General features: G+C 43.0%; 1 protein-coding gene and 1 non-coding gene across 9 annotated transcripts in view; both read left to right on the top strand.

The window, feature by feature from the left end:
- The window catches only part of DRC8 (dynein regulatory complex subunit 8), a 122,989-nt gene that overhangs the window by 24,783 nt on the left and 76,978 nt on the right, over positions 1-21,228 (top strand). The window lies entirely within an intron of this gene.
- LOC118149579 (U6 spliceosomal RNA) lies at positions 7,108-7,214 on the top strand. Its single transcript, XR_004737156.1, has one exon. It is a non-coding gene; the product is annotated as a U6 spliceosomal RNA (small nuclear RNA).

Below are 21,228 nucleotides of genomic sequence, written 5' to 3'. Positions count from 1 at the left end.
CCGTCATCCCAGCACTCTGAGAGGCCAAGGCAGACAGATCACCTGAGGTTAGGAGTTCGAGACCAACCTGGCCAACATAGGGAAACCTGTCTCTACTAAAAATACAAAAATTACACAGGTGTGGTGGCATTTGCTTGTAGTCCCAGCTACTCAGGAGGCTGAGGTGGGAGAATTGCTTGAACCCGGGAGGCGGAGGTTGCAGTGAGCTGAGATCTTGCACCACTGTACTCCAGCCTGGGTGATAGAGTCAGACTCTCTCTCTCAAAAAAAAAAAAAAAAAGGCAGTGAAGCCATTCCTTCAGGAGGCCATGCTAAATGAGGGTTATCTGATGAGATTAGAATCTCAGGGCCAGAACCTAGTACAGAGGCCAGCGAAGCAGTGGGAAGTAATTTTAAAAATGGTGCTGAAGAGGAACCCGTAGATGCTTATAAACCAGTGCCGTCAGGACTGGAGCACCGTGCAGCTCCATACAGCTCCGGTGGCTCTGATCACATTGCATTCTATGGAAATGACACTGTGGAACCCCAGGCCTTACTGTGGGTGTCCCAGTAGGAAATGAGTGGGTGGGGTGCTGGTGGTGACAGTAGGGTTTGAGCACCCTGGCCTGCAATGTGAATGACTGAATACATGAATGACAAGTGCCTTGACCTCAGACCTCTCCTTGAAGGGTTCTCCTCCTGGGGGCAGGGGACAGAGGTATTGATAGAGAAGTCAGGGGAAATAAGGCTTTATAAGAGAGAAGGGGAAGGAGAGAAAAGAAACCAGCATTTGCTTGAGGCCTGCCCTCTGATACACTACCTGTAGCTGGGTGGAAGAGGGTTCATGTGGGTTACCTCATTTTTGTCTTTTTATTTCTGGAGACGAGGAGAAGGTAGGTAGTTTGTTTGCTCCGTGTCACACCAGGGTTTCTCTAACGGCAAGTCTTCTGCTATGCTTTGTTGCCCACACTCCCACCCCTGCCCTTTAAAGACATCGGGGCTTCTCCTGCCTTCAGGCTCCCTGACAATAGCAGTGAAGGAAAATCTCCCCAGTCCCTTAGAGCAGTGATGCCAGGCCTTTTTTGGTAAAAGGGCCAATTCAGTCAAAATAAAGATGTTTATGGCTGCATCTTCTTTTCCATTGGAAGTTAAAATAACTTTACTGAGGCCCTGAGGGAAAGTGTATGTTCTTACAACTTAAATCTTTATTAATTAAAGATGGTTACTAAGAACATTATTATTGTTTTTAGCATTAAAATATTCACGCTGAGTATATTTGAGGAGTAACAACTTGGATGAATGTAGATTTCTAATCATTATTGCTATGTTCATTTGTATAGCACTTTAAAGTTTGTAATGAATGTTCTCATGCTGCTGGTATCATTACCATTTATTCTTTTTTTAAAAAATATTATTATTTAATATTATTTATTTATTAAAATTTTTTTTTAGGAGACGGGGTCTCACTATGTTGCCCAAGATGGAGTGCAGTGGCTATTCACAGGTGTGATCCCACTACTGATCAGCACGGGAGTTTTGACCTGCTTCATTTCTGACCTGGGCCTTCGGTTCACCCCTCCTTAGGCAACTTGGTGGTCCCCTGCTCCCGGGAGGTCACCATATTGATGCCGAACTTAGTGTGGACACTGCATCGGCATGGTGACTACAGTCTAGAACTCCTGGGCTCAGGTCATCTTCTAGCCTCAGCCTCCCCAGTAGCTGGGACTACAGGCACGTGCCACCGCACCTGGCTAAAAAAATTATCTTAAGGATAGGATCTTTAAAGATAGGCTGGATTACAGTGGCTTGATCATAACTCACTGTAACCTTGAACTCCTGGGCTCAAGTGATCCTCCTGCCTCAGCCTCCCAAGCAGCTAGGACTATAGGCACTTGCCACCACACTGAGCTAATTATTATTTTTTGTAGTGACAGGGGTCTGGCTATGTTGCCCAGGCTGATTCACCTCCCTCAGTCTCCCAAAGTATTGGCATTACAGGTGGGAGCCACTGGACTCGACTACTCTTTAAATTGGAAATTAAGCTTTGGAGGCTGAGGTGGGTGGATCACTTGAGGTCAGGAGTTTCAGACCAGCCTGGCCAACGTGGTGAAATCCTGTCTCTACCAGAAATACAAAAAAATTAAAAAATTAGCTGGGGGTGGTGGTTCGCACCTGTAGTCCCAGCTACTTGGGAGGCTGAGGCAGGAGACCTGCTTGAACCCAGGAGGTGCAGGTTGCAGTGGGCTGAGACGCATCACTGCACTGCAGCCTGGGTGACAGAGTGAGACTACATCTTAACAAAATGGAAAAAAAGAAAGAGAAAGAGAAATTTCAGGACAAAGAAGCCAGAAGTCTTGCCTGAGACCACCCAGTGGGTTAGCAACCAAGTTGGAGCTCAAGTTCATTTCTTCTTTGCCGGCAGCTCCATCCAGTTCCACTCTGCAGCCTGCAACGTGGCTCTGAGAACGCAGGGATGAATAAGGTCCGGCCCTGCCTTTCCCAGCCTGTTTTCTCCGTTTGTAAAAACAGTTGATCTATCTAGAGTGTATTTTGACTGATGATTAAAAGTGAAGGTCTAGGCCGGGCGCGGTGGCTCACGCCTGTAATCCTAGCACTTTGGGAGGCCGAGGTGGGTGGATCACCTGAGGTCAGGAGTTCGAGACCAGCCTGGCCATCATGGTGAAACCCCATCTTTAAAAAAGAAAAAAAATTGGCCAGGCACGGTGGCTCACACTTGTAATCCAAGCACTTTGGAGGCTAAGGTGGGCGGATCACCTGAGGTCGGGAGTTCAAGACCAGCCTGACCAACATGGTGAAACCCCGTCTTTAAAAAAAAAGAAAAAAAAAGTGAAGGTCTAAATAGACATTTTTTTTTTTCTAAATTACTAAACAGTTTATTCTACTTCAGGGATTGTTAGGCCTTCTTTATAATATGCTGCATTTTATAGAAGTGGATCGAATTTGGGGCATATCTCATGTACTATACCACTGTACCCTTCAGCCTTGTACTAGTTCAATACTATATTAACTGTTGTCAGTTTATAAAATGATTTAATATCTCATAAATATCTTTCTTTTTAAGCATTTTAATTAAGGATTGAAGGCAGTGTTCTGTGTCAGGATTGAGGAAAGTACATACAAAAGAATGAAATCCTGTCATTCGTGACAACCTGAGTGAGCCTGGAGGACGCTGTGTTAACCAAAATAAGTCAGGCACAGAAAGATAAATACCGCATGATCTCACTCCTCTGTGGGAGCTAAAACAAAATCAAGTTCATGGAAGAAGAGAGTAGAGCTGTGTGTTAGAGGACAGGACAGATGGGAGGAGAGGCTGGTGGGGGTGGTGGACACAAAAGCACAGCTGGATAAACGGAAGGAGTTCTGTTGTTCTGCCTCATTAGAGGGCAAATATGGGTAACTGTAATTTATTACATATTTTCCAAAAACAGAAGAGGGGATTTTGAATGTTCACAACTCAAGGAAATGAGAAATGCCTTAGGTGGTGGATATGCCAGTTACCCTGATTTGCTCATTACGCTGTATACAAGTATTGAAGTATCACTCTGCATATCTCATAAATCTGTATAATTATTATTTGTCCACTTAAAGGAAAAAAAGGATTGAGTGGTGTGAAGAAGTGTCTTTGAATGGAGGGAGACATTTATTTCTATTTTATTTTTTTTTGAGATGGAGTCCTGTTCTATCACTCAGGCTGGAGTGCAGTGGTGCAATCTTGGCTCACTGCAACCTCCGACTCCCGGGTTCAAGCAATTCTCTTGCCTCAGCCTCTTGAGTAGCTGGGATTATAGGCGTGTGCCACCATGCCCAACTGATTGTTTTTTGTATTTTTAGTAGAGACAGGGGTTTCACCACATTTGTTAGGCTGATCTCGAACTCCTGATCTCAGGTGATCCACCTGCCTTGGCCTCCCAAAGTGCTGGGAGTATAGGCGTGAACCATCAGCGCAGCCCATTTTGGGAAACACTTTAAGATGACCTTGTAAAGCTAAGCAGTTGTTGTTTTTGTGGGCAGGCCAGAGAGAGCTTTCCTGGGGAGCCCCCAGGCATTGGCTGTTCCTCCCCGAACTGCTTTATCCCTCAGGTGGAAGTTTGGTGGTGCTTTTGTGTAGGGCTGACGGAGGCCCCCTGAGAGGTCTTAAAGTTTTGTGGTGGCTTCTCTCCCTTTCCCTTATCTCTGCTTTGCACAAATTGGAATATTTAATTTGAAATTTTATCACATTAGCTACAGGGAAAGTCTTGTATTGCAAATGCTGGGCAGCCACCCGCCCACTGTCAACAGCATTATGAGATGGGCCCCTGCGAATGCCCTTCCACCTTAGAGGGGCAGTCCTGAGGTCTGGATTCAGACTTTCTGTCCCAGCTCTGTGACTCCCGGTACCTTAGTTACTCTCTTTGTGCCTCCATTTGTACATTGCCTCACAGGCTTGATAGTATAAGTAAGTAGTTCTCAAAGTGCCCCTAAGACCCTTTCAGGGGTCTGTGAAGTCAAACTATTTTCATAATAAATTTAAGACAGTATTTGTTCTTTTCCTTCTCATTTTCCCCAAAAATATATGAAGCAGGAGTGGCCGAAACAGACCTCTTACACACGGATCTGGGAAGGAAGGGGTGATTTATTCGGCTGCAGCAAGGTGGCATACTTGCCTGATAGCCACGCTGGTCCAACAAAGGGAACCTCTGCCTTTATACAGGCTCACAGCTCTAGATATTACATGTGAAAGGGTCTTGGGTTTACGGTTTTCGAAAGTACGTATGCGGGGTCAGGATGGATGGAGTAAGCGCGGGGGTTTGAGCAGGACTGAATGGGAACAATAGAGGGCGTTCCTCCGTACCGCCCACCCTTAGCATTGCCTGAGATCTTAAGGGTTGGGGGGGTTTAATCTTTAACCCACAGGCCACTGACCTCCTGCCTGCTGTGTCTCAGCTTTTACTTCCTCCTCCTTTGAGACGAGAGACAGGAAACGGGTTTCTTTGCTCATGTGCACTGCAGTTTTTCTGAGGCGACATGACGTGCAGTTTTGCAGCAGACTGAATGCAGAACTAGAGATGAGAAGCCAGCTATGACATATTTACATTGTACGTATGTAGCTAGGCCATTCTTCTAAATATACTTTTTGTTTTGGAAAATATAGTTTAAAAAAATAAAAACTATTTATGTAAACATGGGTTTATGTAGGATTTCTAAATGATTTAATACATACACATTTTAAAAATACATGTTTTTAATACAGATTTTTAAATTGTAAATACATATTTTTAAAATTTAAAGTTTAGTTTCTAATATGATAATAAAGATAGTAATAACTCACACAGACATAACCATTTTGAGTGCCTTGATAATTTTTCATAGTAAAAGGAGTTCTCAGACCAAAACGTTTGAGAACCACTCTCTTCAGTGGACATTCATAAAGCTCTTAGAACAATATTAGCTTGGTATTTAAAGTTAAGACCAATATTAGCTATTATAATTCTTCTACTTTGTATACATACATAGTTTGTATTATTATTTTGTGATGGGGTCTTACTGTGTGGCTCAAGCTGGGGTGCAGTGGTGCGATCTCGGCTCATTGTAACCTCCAACTTCTGGGTTCAAGCGATTCTCCTGCCTCAGCCTCCGAGCAGCTGGGATTGCAGGTGCCTGCCACCACGCCCACCTAAGTTTTGTATTTTTAGTAGAGACAGAGTATCGCTGAGTTGCCCAGGCTGGTCTCAAACTCCTGGCCTCAAGTCATCTGCCTGCCTCGGACACCCAAAGTGCTGGGATTACAGGCGTGAGCCACCGCACCTGGTCCCATTTTATATTCTTAAAGTAAATAACTCAGACTTGGTTTTCCCCTGTTTAATCTGGATGAGCAATGTTATGTTATATGTAGCAAAACTCTCATAAGAACTTTAAAATAGGCCACCCGCCTCGGCCTCCCAAAGTGCTGGGATTATAGGTGTGAGCCACCGTACCCGGCCGTAAAATAAATATTTTAAAGTTCTTTTTTTTTTTTCGAGACAGAGTTTCGTTCTTGTTACCCAAGCTGAGTGCAATGGCACAATCTCGGCTTACTGCAACCTCCGCCTCCTGGGTTCAGGCAATTCTCCTGCCTCAGCCTCCCGAGTAGCTGGGATTACAGGCACACACCACCATGCCCAGCGAATTTTTTGTATTTTTAGTAGAGACGGGGTTTCACCATGTTGACCAGGATGGTCTTGAACTCCTGACCTCAGGTGATCCACCTACCTCGGCCTCCCAAAGTGTTGGGGTTACAGACATGAGCCACCGTGCCTGGCTTTTTTTTTTTCCCTAAGACAGTGCCGCTGTCTTGCCCAGGCTGGAGTACAATGGAGCAATCTTGGCTCATTGCAATCTCCACCTCCCAAGTTCCAGTGATCCTCTTGCCTCAGCCTCCTGAGTAGCTGGGATTGCAGGTCAATCCCAGCTATTTTTTTTTTCTGTACTTTTAGTAGAGACAGCGTTTCACCATGATGGCCAGCCAGGCTGGTCTCGAACTCCTGGTCTCAAGTGACCCACTTGCCTTGGCCTCCCAAAGTGCTGGGATTGCAGGCATGAGCCCACCTGGCTACATTTTCACTTATATATATTTTCCTTCTCTGTGTTTAGAAGTTAAGACTGATCAAAAATTAAATTTTTGAATAGATGGTATATGTAATGGGATAAAATTATAAAGGTGGAAATAATATGCAGTGATAAGTAAACCTCGGTTTTACCTATCCAGTTCCCCTTTTCAAAGGCGAGGTTTGCTACAGTTTTCTCTCATTCTTCCAGAGAGTCTCCATGCAAATATGTACGTGTGTGTGTGTGTGTGTGTGTGTGTGCGCCTGCCTGTGTGTATTTTTTACTATGGTAAAATACAGATAACCTAACGATTACCATTTTAGCATAGAATGCTGTGGTGTTAATGTCACTGTGCAGGCATCGCCGCTGTCCACTTTAGGCCTTGCACCTTCCCAAACTGGAACTCTGTACCTGTGTAGTAATAATTCTGTATCTCTCCCTGTTGCCGCCCGTGGCAACCACCGGGCTACTTTCTGTGTCTGTGAGTCTGATTATCCCGCGTGCCTCATATATAAATGGAAGAGCACAATATTTGTCCTTCTCGTGCTTGCTGTGGCAGCGCATATACTGAAATAGGAACAGTACAGATGAGATTAGCACGGCCCCTGTGCGAGGATGACATGCAAATTTGTGAAGCGTTCCATTTTTAAAAAACAAACAATATTTGTCCTTCTGTGTCTGGTTTATTTCACTTAGCGTAATGTTCTCAAGGTTCACCCATCTTGTGCATGGGTCAGAATTTTATTCCTTTTTGAATAATATTCCATTGTATTTTTCCCATATTTTGTTCATGAGTGTACTAGGTCCTGTCTAAAATTCGGTAAGAAGTAGTAACAAGAATTTATTTGTAATGGATTAGAAATAACTTTTCCTAGGAGCACTGGAGGTAGTATAAATATTACTTTTACTTTTTCACATATAGTTCTATTTTTGAAGAGATACTAAAATGACATTTTGCAATTCATGTTTATCAGGTAGTAAAAAGTGTGAGCAGTGTGGAGAGATTGCATGGGAGTTTCCCCAAGCTGGAAGCTACTCAGAGTTTGTCAAAATGGTATTGTTACTGGGTCTGCATTTGTGCAGTGGAAAAACATTAAAGAGAAATGGGGATTGTTGGGTCCACACACCCCTCAGTAAGAAATGAATTGCAAAAACAGGTTTATGTATGAATGAAGACTACTTGTATAACTTGGATAAATCTCAGAAAACAGCTATGGAGTGATGGTTCCCATGGAGTGTTGGTTCCCATGGAGTGATGGTTCCCATGGAGTGTTGGTTCCCATGGAGTGATGGTTCCCATGGAGTGTTGGTTCCCATGGAGTGATGGTTCCCATGGAGTGGGGCCACATCTGTGATGAAGCTCGTTTCATGTCTTTTTAGTAGCGTTCAAGCATCTAGAATGGAGGTAGCTCTCCAGTTCAAGCTTAGGCTAAGTGGCAGGAATGCCATAAGCATTAATGTATTGGAGGACATTGCAAAGGGCCTGGGGTCGGTCCTAGGAGTCCCAGTAAGCTATGGGATTCCTAGGACCTTCCGGCTTTATAGATGGAAGTTAATAGGATGGCATTGTGACAAGAAAAATAACACTTGGATTCCGGCGTCCCTGTTCAGGGCCCGTAACTGGGTATTTTAATAAAGAAGACTGTTTCTATAACTTTGGAGGCTAACTTTGGATTATAGCTATCTGTCTGTTTTTCAATTTTGAGACAGAGTCTCGCTCTGTCACCCAGGCTGGAGTGCAGTGGCCTTATCTCAGCTCACTCCAACCTCCGCCTCCTGGGTCCAAGCAATTCTCCTGCCTCAGCCTCCCAAGTGGCTGGGATTACAGGTGCCCGCCACCACACCCAGCTAATTTTTGTATTTCCAGTAGAGAAGTGGTTTCACTATGTTGGCCAGACTGGTCTGGAACTCCTGACCTCAGGTGATCTGCCCACCTTGGCCTCCCAAAGTGCTGGGGTTACAGGCGTGAGCCACCACGCCCAGCCCCGTCTGTTGTTGCTTTTAGAAATGGAGTCACCTGGACTGGAGTGCAGTGGCACGATCTCAGCTCAGTGCAACCCCCACCTCCTGGGTTCAAGTGATTCTCCTGCCTCAGCCTCCTGAGTAGCTGGGATTACAGGCATGTGCCCCCATGCCCAGCTCATGTTTGTATGTTCAGTAGAGACAGGGTTTCACCATGTTGGCCAGGCCAGTCTCGAACTCCTGGCTTCAAGTGATCCACCCGCCTCAGCCTCCCAAAGTGCTGAGAGTACAAGCATGAGCCACCGCGCCTGCCTATTGTTATTGGACGTCTAGATCAGGTGCACATTTTGCTGTGTGAATTTAATAGTGGGGAGCCAGAGGCTTTCTGAGGATTGGTGGTTTCAGGGAGTGTACTTCCTGAGGCCTCTGGGTATAAAATTACTGTGGCCTCTGGGTGTGTACCCTCTGCGGCTTCCAGATTCCTACATCCTGCAGCCTCAACCTATTCTCCTTAATATGGGAAAGCAATATTAGACTCACTTGAACAGTGTGGAAGACTTAATCCAATGCATCACGAAGAATAGCTCATGGTAGTTTCATGATGAGCGCTGAAACATCGAATAAACACAAACCAAGAAAGCCTTACTGTGTATTCCTGTGGTCCAGACTTGTTTGGAAACTGGGCTCCTTTTCATTCTGTTGGTCATGCTCTGTCAGGTTGGATGGGACCAAATATTCTTTAAGTTTTCTCAGAACAAGTTTATTGTAAGGACAGGTTTGGAAATAAGTGATAGACGGTATTGTAAGTAATACAGAGAGGATTTAAAATATGGGAGGATGTGCATAGGTTATATGCAAATACTATGCCATTTAATAGAAGGAACTTATTTCTATAAGGAATAGCAGAAAAACAAACAAACAAACAAAAAAGCCAACCAACCAACAAACAGACAGGAAAACCCCCGCGGCATCGCAGCCTCTCAGCCTCTCAGTGCACTGCAGTGACCTGTGTTGCCATTAAGGGAACACAGGGGCTCTAGTGTTTCAAGTCACTCTGTTGACTGCACATCAACTGGTAATCTAACAGGCTGGCGACTCCACTCCCCCTCTTTTATTTCTGCTTTTCCAGTTTCTTCCTGTTTTGCTCCTGACTTGATCTCTGCTGTGTGTCTCCTGCCCCTTTGCATCTGCTTCCTCATGGCTTCAGATGCTTTATGATTCTGCGCCCTGCCTCTGCCTTCTCTCTCTGTGCTGTTCCTCTTCCGTCTCTCTTCCATCTGTATGTCTTGCTTTAAACCTCCTAAGGCAGACGGAAGAAAAGTCTGCTTTGGTCATTTGTCCGTATCCGGTGGTGCGTGCCTTTGTGGAGCAGAACTCAAGTGCATCAGCCCCTCTCCTGCAGACCTATGGGGGGATGTCTTTTTTTGGTTAAGCAGCCATCTCTGCTTCAAGCAGCTTTGCCCAGGGAGGCAGATCAAATGGTACAAAGCATAGCAACTATACATTCCGAAAGTCTCAGGAGGGAAGTGTGGGTTTGGCAGAGACCTTACCGCTCATCGGATACAGTTACTCCGAACTCCTAAGGAGGGTGTTCGAGCCTGATAATCAGGCCCTTCCAACCCAGTTTCTAGGCCAGCAGTGGGAACTCTCTGGGAAACTCGCTGTTTTATTACCATCCCCTCCCTGGTAGTGCTGGTGATTCATGTCATGCTGGTTGGCTAGAGATCGGGTAGTCTAATTCTTCTGTTTCCTCTCCTCCTGAGCATGTAGCTAGACTGTAATTCCTAGATTCTCTTGCAGATAGAGGGGAGCTGGGAATTATGGTCTAGCTAGACCACGTGACCTAGTTTTTGCCAGTCAAATGTGGATGGAGGTGATGTGTGCTGCTTCTAGGCCATATGGGAGGTGTTTTTCCTTTTACAACTTGATACATCCAATAGAGTGGCATTAGAAGCCATCTGAAAACTATGGAACCACAAGATGGAGAGAGCTGGGTCCCTGCTCGGGTTTCTGGAGGAAAGCCATCCGCAGATCAGCAAAGTCCATTTTGGATTTTATGTGAGCCGCCTCCATGACTATTGTGTTAAGCCACTGGAGGCTGGAGTTTGTTACAGCAGGGACTGTTATCCTCACATAGCGCCGTTATTGATTTTGCTCCGCAGGGACCCAGGGAAGGGTTTGGGTCCTTTAGGTATCTTGGTGAGCACTGTCTCAGGTGGAAGTTGGTTAATAGGATGGCCCCATTCAGGGAGGGCTGATGGGGTGTAGAAGAGCCATCATCACTTTGCTACTTCTGAGAAGCATGACATAGACTTCTCCGTGAATCCCAAGCCGTGGATATCAGATGCATTGGTGTAGATTCATGAGAGGGTTCAGGAGTTTGCTGAAATTGTCTCTGAATTTGTTTGCAGGAAGGTAGGGGCTCGTAACCAGTGGTACCACTTTATACACCGAGCAAGTCAACTCCATTTTGACCGTGGTCAACGGTAGCAATAGCATTCAGTGTTTTTCAGTATCCCAGACAGAAGAAGTACCAGAAACTTCATGCATTTCATCTTCATGTATAGAAAAGCAATGAGTCTGAAAGGGAGGGCTAAGAAAAACAAGACCGGTGCGCATGCTGTTGAAATGGCTGTGAGAGGGAGAAGATTTGGTCGTAGCAGGGTCCAGGTAGCATGGGGATTCATTATTTTCATCTTTAAAGGAATTAGAAACACGTGTTTAGAGCTGCCATGCTGTAATGAAACCAGGCCAGAAGCCAGGTTGTAGATGCTGTAATTCAGGTAAGCTTTTGGTTAATTTAAAGGGATGGTAGTTAACGCCAGCTCCTAACCCATAACCATCTTCTGTTTTATTTTTGTGATTACTGGGAAGTGACACTCAACTGTTTATTTTTTCTTAAAACTACTGAGTTCATTTTGTAACAGCTCCGGTTTCTTCTGAGAGCTCGTTTATGCCGTATTTCCTTTGCTCATGTAACTCTAACAGGCTTGTTTTTTTACTGAAAGCTTATATTTCTGTCTCTCCTAAGTTATAAACTTACTGATGACAAAATGTATTTATTATTTGAGTTGTGTAATGCATATGACATTGTCTTTTCTCTGTATACAGTGCTGATAATATGAGCTGAGGGTTTATACCTAGTTGTGTGGTGTTATTAGAAAACGAATCTGTAGAGGTGGGCGGGCCCCTTCGGTGGATGATCTTGTTTGATGTGCTAGGATCCTGGATTTTGCTCTGTAAGTGATACAAATCCATAATGCTGAGAAGGCAGAAGACTAGATTTGGGCTTTTAGAAAGAAAACCCTAGCCAGGTGTGGTGGTGCATGCCTGTAGTCCCAGCTACTCAGGAGGCCGAGATGGAAGATCGCTTGAGCTTGGGAGTTCGAGATCAGCCTGGGCAACGTCTCAGGATTTAAAAAAAAAAAAAAAGCAAAACAAAAAAAGAAAGCAAACTCTAGCTGTAGGGTGGTAGCTCCATTGGCATGTGGACCCGAGCGGTGGTTCTTGATTCCGGGTGAGCTTCAGAGCTGCTGCGTAGCATGGCTAGTCTGGAACTGCATGTGAAAGGGCAACACAGCTGGCACACCCGGGGCCTCTCCATCCCACCCGGAGCTGGTGGCCGTTATGAAACCCCAGCCCACAGCCAGGCAGGATCCACGACGTCTCCACAGGGGCAGGTGTGTGTAGCACATGTGCCTTAGCCACACCCTGGCAAGTTACTGTCTGTTTTCATAACAAAGCTTTCCTGGGCACTCACCCTGCCAACTGTATTCTGCCGAGATATCCTCTCTCTGTGGCATTGAACATGGAATGCCCTTGTCTACGCTGAGAGAAGGACATAAAGGATTATGGATGAAAAGGTCTCTATTATTATTTCAAAATATCCTCTCCCACAAATGTCTCCTACATAAAAACAAAACAAAACAAAACAAAACAAAACTCCATCCACTAAAACCTCTGACTAATGCCCTATGATTCACTGTCTTTCTCTTTATAACTAAGAATCTTAAAGAAAAGTTTGCTCTGGCCGGTTGCAGCGGCTCACGCCTGTAATCCAAGCACTTTGGGAGGCCAAGGCAGGCGGATCATGAGGTCAGGAGTTTGAGACCAGCCTGGCCGACATGGTGAAACCCCGTCTCTACTAAAAATATTAAAAGAGAATTAGCCAGGCATGGTGGTATGCGCCTGTAATCCCAGCCAGCTACTCAGGAGGCTGAGGCAGGAGAATCACTTGGACCCGGGAGGTGGAGGTTGCACTGAGCCGAGACTGCACCATTGCGCTCCAGCCTGGTGCACACAGTGAGACTCTCTCTGAAAAAAAAGCTTTGCATTTTATTGAGCAGTGTGTTCCTTCTTCAACATGCATTTGTAATTTGACTTCTATCTGCCCATCCCATCCTGTGCAAACTGTTTTCCTGAGGTGGTTGTCTCTTCCTTTGCTTCCTATACCATTGTCTTTTGTTTTCTTTTCTTTTTTTTCCTTTTTGAGACAGAGAGTCTCGTTGTGTTGCCCCAGCTGGAGTGCAGTGGCGTGGTCTTGACTCAGTGCAGCCTCTGCCTCCTGGGGTCAAGTGATTCTCCTGCCTCAGCCTCCCAAGTAGCTGGAATTACAGGCATGTGCCACCACGCCTGGCTAATTTTTGTATTTTTAGTGGAGACGAAATTTCACCCTGTTGGCCAGGCTGGTCTTGAACTCCTGGCCTCAAATGATCCACTTGCCTCAGCCTCCCAAAGTGCTGGGATTCCAGGTGTGAGTCACCATGTCCAACATTGTTTTCATCCAACATCTCTGTCTCTTTCTTCTCAGCCTGTTTCAGGACAGCTATCTTTCTATCTGGACTAGTAATGTCCGCTAGAGTTTCATCTTCATCCTTCTCTTCATTGACACTCTCTCTGGGAAATTTCTTTCATGCCTAAATCCGTATCTCAATCTGGAAAACACTTTTAAAGTCTGTGTTTAAGGAGCCCTTCTTGGGCTGGGCGCGGTGGCTCACGCCTGTGATCCAAGCTCTTTGGAGGCCAAGATGGGCGGATCACCTGAGGTCAGGAGTTCAAGACCAGCCTGACCAACATGGTGAAACCCTGTCTTATAAATAATAATAATAATAATAAAAATAAATAAAAAGCCCTTCTTAGTTCAAAGGTAAGATTTTAGGAAAACTAAATTTAAAACTTTAAAGAAAATAACAATAATAGAAACTAGATTTGAAAATAGAAATGACAGGCTGGACATGGTGGCTCATGCCTGTAATCCCAGCACTTTGGGAGGCCAAGGCAGGCGGATCACTTGAGGTCAGGAGTTCGAGACCAGCCTGGCCAACATGGCGAAACCCTGTCTCTACGAAAAACACAAAAATTAGCCAGGCATGGTGGTGGACCCCTATAATGCCACTTACTTGGGAGCCTGAGGCAGGAGAACTGCTTGAAGCCAAGAGCAGAGGTTGCAGTGAACCAGGATCATACCATTGCACTCCAGCCTGGGTGACAGAGTGAGACTCCATCTCAAAAAAAAAAAAAAAAGGAAAGAAGATGGAAATGATATTAGAATCTATGAGACACAACCAAATTAAGACCCATTAAATGCCTATATAAAGAAAAATGAAAGCATGAAAAAAATGAATAGAACATCCAACTGAAAAAAAGCTAGAAAAAAATGTAAACTGAAAGAAAGCAGAAAGGAGAAATGAATGATGATTAAAAACAGAGTTAATGGGGCTAGGAAGCAGGATAACAGTAGGAACCAAAAATGAAAGTTTGTTTTTGTTTTTTGTTTGCAAAAGGCTGATAGAAAGATAAACCACTAGCAGTGTTTTATTTAGGAAAGTATATGAGATAACTTGGGAGACATAATCATTAAAACATAGGAAAATTTAAAATATAATGAGAGTAGTTCATACAATTCTATACACGCAAATTTGAACATCTAGCTCAAACAATTGACTTTCTAGTAAAATACAGTTTGCCAGAACCAATCCTAGTCATATGTGTAAAGACTGGAAAACTTAATATTGTTATGATGGCAATACTCCCAAATTGATGAGCAGATTCATCGCAGTCGCTATCAAAATCCCAGTTGTCTTTTTTTTTGAGAAATTGACAGTTACTTCTAAAAATTTTTTTTTTTTTTTGAGATGGAGTTTTGCTCTTGTTACCCAGGCTGGAGTGCAACGGCGCGATCTCGGCTCACCGCAGCCTCTGCCTCCTGAGTTCAGGAAATTTTCCTGCCTCAGCCTCCTAAGTAGCTGGGATTACAGGCACGTGCCACCATGCCCAGCTAATTTTTTGTATTTTTATTAGAGACGGGTTTCACCATGTTGACCAGGATGGTCTCGATCTCTTGAGCTCGTGATCCACCCGCCTCGGCCTCCCAAAGTGCTGGGATTACAGGCTTGAGCCACCGTGCCCGGCCTACTTCTAAAATTTTTATAGAAATGCAAGAGACCTAGAATAGCCAAAACAATCTTGAAAAAAGATAACAAAGTGGAACTCCTATTTCCCAATTTCAACATTTACTAAAAAGCTACAATAATCAAGACCGTGATACTGGCATAATGATGTAAGGCTAGACACATAGATCAAAGGCGTAGAATTGACAGTCTGGAAATAAACCCTTAATTTATGGTCAATTGATCTTCAATAAAGGTGGCAAGACAATTTAATAGGAAAAAGAATAGTCTTTACCACAAATGCTCTAGGAATACTGAATATCCACATGCAAATGAATGAAGTTGGACCCTACCACATGCTGTATATGTAAATTAACTCAAAATGAATAAAAAGGCTGGGGGCAGTGGCTCACGCCTGTAATCCCAGCACTTTGGGAGGCCAGGGTGAGCGGATCACCTGAGGTCAGGAGTTTGAGACCAGCCTGGCCAATATGATGAAACCCTGTCTCTACTAAAAATACAAAAAAATTAGCTGGGTGTGGTGGCACATGTCTGTAATCTCAGCTTCTTGGTAGGATGAGGCAGGGGAATCTCTGGAACCCAGGAGGCGGAAGTTGCAGTGAGCTGAAATTGCGCCTCTGCTCTCCAGTCTGAGCAACAGAGCAAGACTCTTGTCTCAAAATAAAATAAAATAAAATAAAATAAAATAAAAGATCTCAGTAAAGAGATAAAACTATAAGACCCTTAGAAGAAAACATGGGTGTGAATGTTTGTGACCTTGGATTAGACAGTAGTTTCTTAGATACAATATCTAAATCAAGCAACCCAAGACAAAAATAGATATATTGAATTTCACCAAAATTAAAAAAGTTTTGTGCCTTAAAGGACACTGTCAAGAAGATAAAGAGACAAGCCACAGTGTGGGAGAAAATATTTGCAAATCATATATCTGGTAAGGCGTCTAGTATCTAGAATATTTAAAAAAACTGACAACAATAAAAAGACAGCCCAATTAAAATGGGGACAAAGTATTTGAATAGACATTTCTCTAAAGAAGATATTTAATGGCCAAAAAAACACATGACAATATGCTAAGCATCAGGGAAATGCAAATCAAAACCATAATGAAATGCTACTTCAGATCCACTAGGATGCCTGTAATTTTAGAAATGAAAAATAGCAAATGTTGGTGGAAATATAAAATGGTGCAACCACTTTAGAAAACAGTTTAGTAGTTCCTGAGAAAGTTAAATGTAGAGTTAACATATGACCCAGCGAATTCATTCCTAGGCATATACTGAAGAAAAATGAAAAAAATATGTCCATAGAAAAACTTGTGAATGAATGATCATAGTAGCACTATTTATAATAGCCAAAAAATAGAAACAACTCACATGTCAATCAGGTGTTGAATGGATAAACGAAATATAATATATTCATAAAATAGAATATTATTCAGCTATAAAAAGGAGTGAAGTACTGACATGTGTAACAAAGCAGATGAACCTAGAAAACATGATGCTAAGTGAAAGAAGCTGGACACAGAAGGCCACATGTATATGACATTTACATGAAATGTCCAGAGCAGGCAAATCTGTAGACACATAGATTAGTGGTTGTGAGGAGATGAAGGGAGGGAGGGATGGGGGTAACTGCTAACAGGTATGGGGATTCTTTATGGGGTGATGAAAATGTTCTAGGATTAGATGGTGATGGTCGCTCGACCTTGTGAATATACTAAAAACTTCTGGGTTATGCACTTAAAAAAATCAATTGATGAAAAAAGCAAAACCAACAAAATGATCTCATAAAGATGGAAAATCTAAACACACCAATTTACATAGAATCGTTAGGCAAGTTTTCAGAGTTTTCTCACCAAAAGGCTTCAATCCAGATAGTTTCATAGGAGAATTCTATCAAAGAAGAAAAGTTTAATTCTGGTGCTACCTCATCTCTTTCAGAGAATAGGAAAAGAAGGAAAACCTCCAAATTCTTTTTCTAAAGTAAGTATAATGTTGACACCAACACTTAATAAAGATTGCATTAAAAAATCTTACAAAACCATCTTACAAATATCTGTACAGAAATTGTAAATAAAATATTAGCAACAAAATTCAGTGGCACAGTTAAGCAAACAGAAGTTTATTCCAGAGATGTAAAAATAGTTATGTGTTGGGAAGTTTATTAATGTAATTCATCGTATAAACACATCTCTGAAGAAAAATCATAGGCTCATCCCCATAGAGGCATTTGACAGGATTCACACATTCATAATTTTAAAGACTCAATAAAGTCAAAATTAGGAACATGCTTTCTTAGCCTAAAATGTGTGTTTCAGCCCAAAATCTAGTTTCATACTTAATAAGAGGGCACAAACAGCATTTTTGTTAATGTCAGGAATAAAATAAAGATATCCACATTTGCTGTTATTATTTATCATTGACTAGAGGTATTAACCATCACGATTAGACAGGTGATAACAGACATAAGTATTTGATGTTAAATGGTAGCAGGTAAAAAAGATAGAAGAAAGAACTGTCTTTATTCCTGGATCTATGATTTCATAGCTGGAAACCCCAAGATAATTAATGGAAAAACTACAAAGGAAAATATTTGCTAAAGTATAGTAGGCAATAGCATTAATGCATAGACATCGAGAGTGTTCAACTACACAAAGATCATTTACAATAGCAACAGAAAAGCTAAAATTTATAGACAAAAATATAACAAAAATCATATAAATGCTACATTCAGATAACCTGAAAGATAAAAAATAGATGAACAAATAGAAAAACATATGTTTTAGCCGGGCGTGGTGGCTCACGCCTGTAATCCCAGCACTTTGGAGGCCGAGGCGGGTGGATCACGAGGTCAACAGATCGAGACCATCCTGGTCAACAAGGTGAAACCCTGTCTCTACTAAAAATACAAAAATTAGCTGGGCATGGTGGCGCGCGCCTGTAGTCCCAGCTACTTGGGAGGCTGAGGCAGGAGAATTGCTTGAACCCAGAAGGCGGAGGTTGCAGTGAGCCGAGATCACGCCATTGCACTCCAGTCTGGGTAACAACAGCTAAACTCCGTCTCAAAAAAAAAAAGGAAATATGTTTTTGTATAAGAGGACTTGAAATCATAAAGATGTCAAATAATCCTAAATTAACTTATTAACACAATTTCAATTAAAATATCAAGAGATCTTTTCTGGAATTAGATAAGTGAATTTTAATTTTCACATGAAAAAATAAATTAGCAAGAATAGGCGCCAGGCGCAGTGGCTCACGCCTGTAATCCCAGGACTTTGGGAGGCCGAGGCAGGCAGATCACAAGTTCAGGAGATGGAGACTCTCCTGGCTAACACCGTGAAACCCTGCCTCTACTAAAAAAATACAAAAAATTAGCCAGGTGTGGTGGCACGTGCCTGTGGTCCTAGCTACTCGGGAAGCTGAGGCAGGAGAATTGCTTGGACCTGGGAGGTGGAGGTTGCAGTGAGCTGAGATCGTGCCACTGCATTCCAGCCTGAGCAACAGAGTGAGACTTTGTCTCAAAAAAGGAAAAGAAAAGGAAAAAAAATTTATTAGGTGGAGAAAAACAAAACAAATGAAAGAATAGGCAAGAAAACTCTGATAAAAAGAGTAAGGAGGTGAGTTTAGCTTTATTTGATATTAAAACATATTGCAAATCCTCTGTTGTTAAAAGAGTATGGCATAATGGATCAATGAAACAGAATAGAAAATCCAGAAATTGTTCCAAGTGCATAAGGGAAGTTAGGATGTAAATGGCATCTCACGTGTGGGGAAAGGATAGATTTAACTGGATAGCTATTTGGAAAAATATAAAATTGAATCTGTACTTCATGCTGTATAGTAAGATAAAGTTTGTGTACAAGTATCTAGGTTTTAAACAGAATCTTAAAATATTTAAAAATATGAACGAATTCCATTATAAACTTAAGTAGGAAAAATAACTGAAAACAAAAGCCAGATGTAAACAGATTTTAATAAAATTTTACATAATAAAATTTCAAGCAAGGAAAGGTAATTATAAAATCAAGAGATAACACCTTGAGAAAAATCCTACATTGTTAATGGCTAATATCCCTTATACTGTGTAAAAGTGGTAACTCTTTTAAAAATATTTGATTAATCAGAAATCTCTACTCCTTGACCACACAGAAAAAAGGAATCTAGTATGCCATTATTTAGAAATTTAATCTTTTCAGTGCACTCCAGTATTTACTGCATTATTCATAATAGCCAATATATGGAATTAACCGGAGCATCCAAACAAATGAGTGAATAAGGAAAATGTGATATATAGACACAGTGGAATATTATCCAGTCTTTTAAAAAACATTTTATTTTGAAATAATTTTAGAGTTACTTAAATGCCAAAAAGTAGTACTCAGCGTGGGCAATATAATGAGACCTTGTCTCTATAAAAAATTGTAAAGATAGGCATGGTGGCACATGCCTGTGGTTCCAGCTACTCAGGAGGTCGAGGTGGCCGGATTGCTTGAACCCCGGAGTTGGAGGCTGCAGTGAGCTATGATGGCATCACTGCACTCCAGCCTGGGCAACAGAGTGAGACCCTGACTCTTAAAAAAACAAAATTTGCAATAGAGTTTCTGTGTATCCTTCACCCCATTTCCCTTACATGACTACACTGCAGTGATCGAAACCAAGAAATTAGCATTGGTTGAATGCCGTAAACTGACCTGCAGGCTTGCTGGGGCCTCCCCAGGGTTTCCACTCATCCCCTCCCAGGACCCAGACAGAACCGTGTGCTGCATTGTTGCCTCCTCTCCTTAGCCCTTCGATCTGGACAGGTTCTCAGTCTTCCTGTCTTTCACGACCTTGATCCTTTTGAAAAATCCTGCTGAATTCTTGTGTCGAATGACCCTCAGTTTGGCTTTGCCGGGTATTTTCCTGCGATTAGCTTGAGGTGTATGGCTTTGGCGGGAATACCACACCCACGTGAGTCTGTGCTCTTCTGGAGCATCGTGTCAGGCAGCACACCATGTTGCTGTCTTAGAACTGTGCTGTTGACCTTCATGGCTCGCTTGAGATAGTGTCTGCCAGGTTTCCCCACAGCAGTGGGGAAATTGGTTGAACCCGGCAGGCGGAGGTTTCAGTGAGCCGAGATTTTTTAATTCTCCTTTTGTGTTTGGTAAATATCTTGGGGGAGACACTTTGAGACTGTGCAAATACCGTTTCCCCTCAAACTCTCGCCCAGAAATAGCATCACTGGTTGATCTTGCCTCTGACCGACTGTGGCGTTTGCCAGATGGTGCTTCGGTGTTACTTTTAAGAAGGAAGTTTCAGAACCGTGGGCTTGCTCTTGTTTTGTCTGAGCAGTCGGCTGCCATTGGCAATGCGGAATTTAGAATGACTTAGGCCCTTCACAGCACAGGAAAATGCTGTAGTCCATTAATTCAGTCAACAGTTGTTAAACCCTTGTCATGACCAAAGCCTCTTTGAGAAATATGCAGACAGCATCGTGGTCTGGTCCGCACCTGAGTCGTCTTCTCTGCCACTGCTTTTCCCTTTGAATCACAGTAACCATCAAGATCTGTTCCAAGATGTTACCACAAAAAGTGCGGAGAGACAAGCCCGGGAGTCAGGATGGGACCAACGCCCAGTTGTGCCCATACTAGCTCCGTTACCCGCAGGGCGAGTCCGATGTTGTCTGAGTTCTGGTCTCCTTCATTTTAGAATGGGGAGTATAATATAGATGGATGTTAGAATTAAACGAGTGGATATATATGAAAGTATTGTTTAGTTGAAAGGCATTTTTCAAGCTATAAAGTGTTCTACAAACTCATTAATTGGCTGGGCATGGTGGCTCATGCCTGTAATCCCAGCACTTCAGGAGGCCGAGGTGTGAGGATCACCTGAGGTTGGGAGTTCAAGACCAGTCTGACCAACATGCAGAAACCCCCTCTCTACTAAAAATAAAAAAAAATTAGCTAGTGTGGTGGCACATGCCTGTAATCTCAGCTGCTCAGGAGGCTGAGGCAGGAAAATTGGTTGAACCCGGGAGGAGGAGGTTTCGGTGAGCCGAGATTGCACCACTGCACTACAGCCTGGGCAGCAAGAGTAAATGTCACCTGAAAAAAGGAAAAAAAAAAAAAAAGAAGAAATGAGTGGATATATATGAAAGTGCTGTTTAATTGAAAGGCATTTTTCAAGTTAGAAGGTGTTCTACAAATTCATTAATTATTGGCTGGGCACGGTGCCTCATGCCTGTAATCCCAGCACTTTGGGAGGCCGGGGTGGGAAGATTGTTTGAGCCCAGGAGTTCAAGACCAGCCTGGCCA

This window comes from Callithrix jacchus, chromosome 19, assembly GCF_049354715.1.
Source record: "Callithrix jacchus isolate 240 chromosome 19, calJac240_pri, whole genome shotgun sequence".
Taxonomy (NCBI): Eukaryota; Metazoa; Chordata; class Mammalia; order Primates; family Cebidae; genus Callithrix; species Callithrix jacchus.
Note: the sequence above shows the minus strand (reverse complement) of the source record. Positions and strands in the feature narration are given on the sequence as shown.